Below are 6166 nucleotides of genomic sequence, written 5' to 3'. Positions count from 1 at the left end.
TCAATGGAAGCCGTCCGTTCATGCTATCTTCCGCTGTAGCACAGCGGAAGATAGCGTGAAAACGCTTCCCCACCCACCGCCGGCGCGTCATGTGACACGGCGGAGGTGGGCGGGGAAGCCTCATGCGGGAGCAAGAACGCCGGATCCGCAGGTAAGTATGGGGTCTCCTGCGGGGCGCCGTGACGGGCTCCGCCGCGGAATTTCGCGGCGGAGCCCGTCACGCTCATGTGCAGCCGGCCTTAGACTCAAGAAATACAAACATTACTCCTGAAAAAAAAGAGTATTAACAAACACAGGTGCAATAATGGACAATAGGCTAAAATGGGAAATAAATGAAAATTCACAGTCCTTACAGGAGACAATACATAAAGAAAACCATGAGGGAAAATAAACAGACCAGTCCAGGCCGAGGAATTCATAAAAATAGTCCAAGGATCTGCTTATAGTCAGGCAAGAGGAACAATAGTTAGAACTCAGAGATGATGGCAAGAATACAACTTGAAGTCTTCCGGGTTAAATCAGCATTTTTCATTCAGTAAAGTGACAAGGGAATAGAAATGTTATTCTTACTGCCAACATGAGAAAGTACATGTGTCCTTAGTTGTCCAGTAAATCACCTGTCATACTATATGTTTTAGGATTGTCAGGTCATAAAGAGTTATCTAAAATTACTGGTAAAAATAGCAACAAGATATCCTGCAACTTTTTCTCTACTGTGTCCACAACTACAGAAATAGAGGATCTGTCATGTCTTCCTATCAGTCAGGCAGGCTGTATAGCTTTGCAACCATTGCCCCACTAACTCTGTTGCAGCCTTTCTTTTGTTCATATCTCCCATAACATCTCCCTCATGTTATATAACAGCTGTGATTTAGGTGGGTGCGCCTCTAGTAACCCCAGACCCCTGAGGACGCCACTACGTTGGTGAAACATGCTGGGGGGATTCTATGTTTCTTTTAGCTCAAACATGCAGACCTGGCGATATTATTTAGGCAGAGTCATTAGTCTGCAGCAGAGATCTGCTTGATATCTTCTATAGCTACTAGCTATTTAGGAGAGCTCTATAAAGCCCAGTATACAGCAGGTTGCCGCAGCATTAAGTGCAGGGGCGTAACTATAGAGGGTGCGGGGGATGCGGTTGCACCCGGGCCCAGGAGCCTTAGGGGGCCCATAAGGCCTCTCTTCTCAATATAGGGAGCCCAGTACTATGAATAAAGCAGTATAGTTGGGGGCCCTGTTACAGGTTTTACATTGGGGCCCAGAAGCTTCAAGTTATGTCTCTGTGCAGCATGGTTTAGGTATGGGTACGGGTACAGATACAGATAGAGGGGGGGCCCCAGCTCACGTTTTGCATCAGGGCCCCTGAGCCTTTAGTTACGCCCCTGATTGAGTGATATATTTTATAAGTGGCTTAGGGCTCCCAGGTTTGCTAAGCAGATGTTTATATTTTTAATTCCTCTTAATGTCTCTTATTATTTTAATGTAGTTCAATAAAATTTTGATTTTATTGACGGTATTCAATGGCGGCAATACTAAATATGAGCTTCAATGGCGACAATACCAAATATATTTTTTTATTTTTATCTTGAAGATGAAAAGAGTTTTCTTTAACTCTTAATATTTTTATTTTTTATAAAATGAAAAAAAACCTCTAAAAACTCTATTAACTTATTTTTATCTTTTGTCCCTATACATAAGTCAAACTAGCGATTATCTGATCGCTCACACAATATACTGCAATACTTAAGTATTGCAGTATATTGTATTTCTGCAGTCATTCTATTAAGACGTGCCACAGGCATGTTTTCATTTGCAGAAGTAGCTGGCAGCCCTGAGCACTTTTAAAAGGTCCCAGGCTGCCGTAATACTTGAATGTTACAACATGACATCTCATTGCAAGCAGGTCGTTCAGGAGACAGAGGGAGCTCCATCCCTTTGTCAGTCATTTAAATGCTGCTGATAGATTTGGCAGTTACATCTAAATAGCCAAAATCTCTTGGAGTTTCTACCTAGAGGGAAACCCAGATCTCTGATCATGACTGCTACAACCGGGTGTGAAAAAACAGTGCAAACTCATTGCGTATGGAGCAGGCTCGGTTCCTGGGCCTGCTCTATACAAATACCACCACCGGATGATGTATATGTATTCCCTTTTATTAAATGCATTTTACCATACATCAATACAGTCATCTTCCAATATTCATGATGGGAGAAACTCATTGCAGCATCTAAGAGCATGCACAAAAGCTGAGGACTTCCTCCGTGTCACTTTTCGTTTTTCTACAGACCAAGACCCCCTGAGAGAATGCCTGTTAGGGCATACATTGGATATACCTTAGCTGGTGCTTGTGCATTTTATATCTTCTATATTAATGTAGGTGTAGAATGAATGTGATATAAACAGTTCTGGAGTTCATTCAACTCCAAATGGCTTTTGTTAATGCTGGAAGGTCCCTGAGAATCTGTGCACAAATTCTGTACAGCAGCACGCTGACTCTCTACAGGACAGTACTGTGGACTCATGGCTATAGGTGCCATGATATAGAGTTATACAACATGGATGTATAATACCACCGTACACAAGAAGTCATATGTAATAGACCTACTCTACACATAATATAAATACACATTTCATAAGATACAAGATCTGGTAGAACCTTAAAGAAAGTCTTTCACTTTTGAACTGAGCATACTGTAGTAAGCTTACTTCTATATAGCAAAAGCTCAGAATAAAAAAAATGTAATATTTAATTACAGTTTAATAAGTTATTTAATTAACAAAAGAAAAAAGTAACAGATTGCACTTTAATAATAGTGTTATTATACCTTTAAACTATAAAATGATGTTTTATAATGGTGCAGTGTTAGGTATGAGACAGCTGCAGCACATTGAAGATTTATTTACCTTGTGGGACACTTAGGAAACTCGTGCAAGGGTAGCTCATAGTTGCCAACATTTTAAAATAATTTCCAGGAACATTTTGCTGCTCGGCAGATGTCTCTAAGCAGGTCATGTGCAATACAATATAGTCAGACCTTGTTACACTGTATTTTTAGGTGTGGATTGATAATATATAAAGAGCTTTTTCCATATAAAAAGATGTAAGAAAAAATTACCTAAACAAAAAAGTCCTTGAGTTGTCCTTCTTGTGAAGTCTTTTTAGAGTCTTTTCAACCATTTCTGAAATACTCGTACAGTGTTTTCTGTATATACTCTTCTGCTCTATCATGTTTTAAAGGTGATTATTAAATAGACTCTCACCTTGGTGGTCGCCCATAAACTTCACCAATGAGCAGGGGTGTAACTAAAGGCTCAGGGGCCCTGATGCAAAATGTGAGCTGGGGCACCCCCTCTATCTGTATCTGTACCTGTACCCATACCTAAACCATGCTGCACAGAGACATAACGTGAAGCTTCTGGGCCCCAATGCAAAACCTGTAACACGGCCCCCAACTATAATGTTTTATTCATAGTACTGGGCTCCCTATATTGAGAAGAGAGGCCTTATGGGCCCCCTAAGGCTCCTGGGCCCGGGTGCAACCGCATTCCCTGCACCCTCTATAGTTACGCCCCTACCAATGAGTGAATAGTATAGGAAAGAGTTCAAATCTGTAATTTGTATCAGTATATTAGGTTTTGTGCCTCCGCTGTGCTCCCACAAAACTGGCCTTTCACAACATAGAGAGAACTACTGAACATGTACAGATAATGGAGAGTTCTAGTCCTCTTATGCATTAGTATGTAGCAACTAGCTGATTTGTAGCACATAACAGCAGAGCGGGAATGAGTATAAAGATAAATTTAAAATATTTAAAAAACTGAATACATGCAAGATGAAAAAGTATTCCTTGCGAAACGTGCGACAGGTGTGGTAAGTCTTTGGTCTTATGAAAGTGTGTTTGTTCTTCATAGGCTTCACAGGCGGCTACATGTCTTGATGGATCTCAACCAGATTTGGTAAATATACTCTTCATGATCCAACTTAAAATACTAAGGAAAGGGGTCAACCGCTTGTTGTTCATGGCAACCAATCACAGCACAGCTTTAATTTTTCTAGAACAGCTTCAGGAATAATGCTTGATTGCTATGTACAAAAAGCTGTTTTTTTAAACACAGTTTTACTAAACGAGGCTCATTGTATAATCCATGATAAAATAAGATGCTTTGTGATTCAGTGTGTTGAATAGTTTAGATGTGCGGTGGACCCAGAATGCCTCTGAAAAAATGGAAACCTATTAAATACGTCCAGTTGAAAGCAAAGAAAGTACAATTACTGCAAATGATTGAGAAAGAAGAACAACGTGACTAATGACTTAAATGGGTTGTCCAGTTGTAAACTATTGACAATTTATCCTTAGACCCCATCCCATCTACTATTGATCACCTATGCTGTCACCTAGGACCCCCACCAATCAGCTGTTTGTGGAGCTGGTGCATTTGTGTACTGAGATGATTTCTGCAGGAAGCAGACAGCTGTGTTCTTACTACAGTGGCTAGGCTTGGAATTGCAGGCTACGTTCCCACTAAAATGAATGGGAACATTGCTTGTAATAGCAAGCCTGGCCCCTGCAATAAGAACGGAGCTGTCTGCCTTCTGCAGAAATCAACTCAATAGACGAGGACGGAAGCGCTGTAGAGGGTTGCTGGAAGGCAGAAATATCTCTGTATGGGTTGAGGAACTGGGCAGGCTATGGGGCTCTGCGCCGTGATAACGTGTGCTGTGTGTTGTGCTGGTGCAGGCTGCTAGAGGGAATCAAAATGAAGACGCTTCTCCAGAAGAACCTCAGCAAGAAGTCCTCCAGAGCACCAGTATCGTACCCACACCAGCCAAGAATGAAGATGGGCGCGTTACTGCAAGCGTTACTCAGTACAAGACCGCTGAGTTTGCGAATGCCATGCAGAGCTTAGACATGCACCCCGACCCTGCTGTGCTACTCTCTATGCTACGCAGAGATAGGAAGGTCCGAGCCGGAATGGGCAGAGTGTGTGACAGGGTGACGGGTGGTGCCGATTGTGTCACTAATGACAGTGCACTAAACAGTGCAGCTGAACAGACACAAGATCAAACCCAAAATACGGATGCCAATATGGTAGATACATAGCAAGCCTGGACGGATGACTCCAACACTGCAGATAGCAGTAAACCTCCTAAGGTCAACTGTGAGAACCACAATATTACCAATGTGGACAACCTTACTCTACAAATCTTTGATTTTTCTCAGGACCTCATGGATTTTCAGAATCCTAACAGCAGTGAATGAACCATGGTTTTGTTATTTACCCCTGGTGTCATTTTTCTGCTGCCCTAGCTCCTCATTTCAATGCCTTGCCTTGAGCATTCCCAGCGCTGCAAATCTTGGCACTGGATACATCTCAACACAGCAGCCTTTCCACTAGATTTGGTACAGTTGCTATTCCTAACATCCTGCTCTTTCAAGGTGCAAAGCTGATGGCGCGGTTTAACTACAGCGAGAGGAACCTGGAATCCTTCAAGTCATTTATATTCGACCAGTCAGGAATTGAGGCTGAACCAGATATCATTGTCACAGAAGCTGACCTTGAAGACCCATTACCCAGTACTCCTCAGGCTAGAATAGACTGGCTTCTTGTTTTCTCTGTAGTCTATGTGACGTCCTTTATTGTATATGCCTCTATGCAAACTGAGAGGATTCGCTGGCTTATACCAGGGCAAGAACATGAACATCAGGATTCTCTGAAACCAAATCCCTGATGAAACGCTTTAGGACTGGCTAAAGCATGCTGATGTTGTACTCCACTCTAATTTAACCTTGACATTGGTTTTGACGTGAAAGAATGATGGCCTATTCTCAGGATAGGTTATCGATAGCTGATTGATAGGGGTATGCCATCCAGGACCACCTCCAATCAGCAATATATGAACTGCTTGATTGCTCGGGGAGGACAGCTCTGTGTCTTGTGTAGTGGCCTGGCCTGGGACAGCATGCTGAGTCCTAAGCAGTGCCACTGTAGGCCACTGTGCAGGAGCGGAGCTGTCTCCTTCCAGCAAAAAAAAATTACTGATCGGACTTAAATACTGAAAAGTGGAGAACTCTCTATTTGTTCCTTGCAACTTGCTATTAGAGCTGTTGTACACGTGTACCTAGAGCCAACCCCTCACACTCAATAGGCCATATCCACTAATAC

At 42.4% G+C, this 6166-nt stretch overlaps 1 pseudogene; it reads left to right on the top strand.

The window, feature by feature from the left end:
• Nucleotides 1–4722: 4722 nt before the first annotated feature.
• LOC136573538 (thioredoxin domain-containing protein 15-like) lies at nucleotides 4723–5732 on the top strand (annotated as a pseudogene).
• The last annotated feature ends 434 nt before the right edge of the window (nucleotides 5733–6166 follow it).

This window comes from Eleutherodactylus coqui, chromosome 7 (assembly GCF_035609145.1).
Source record: "Eleutherodactylus coqui strain aEleCoq1 chromosome 7, aEleCoq1.hap1, whole genome shotgun sequence".
NCBI classification, from domain to species: Eukaryota; Metazoa; Chordata; class Amphibia; order Anura; family Eleutherodactylidae; genus Eleutherodactylus; species Eleutherodactylus coqui.
Note: the sequence above shows the minus strand (reverse complement) of the source record. Positions and strands in the feature narration are given on the sequence as shown.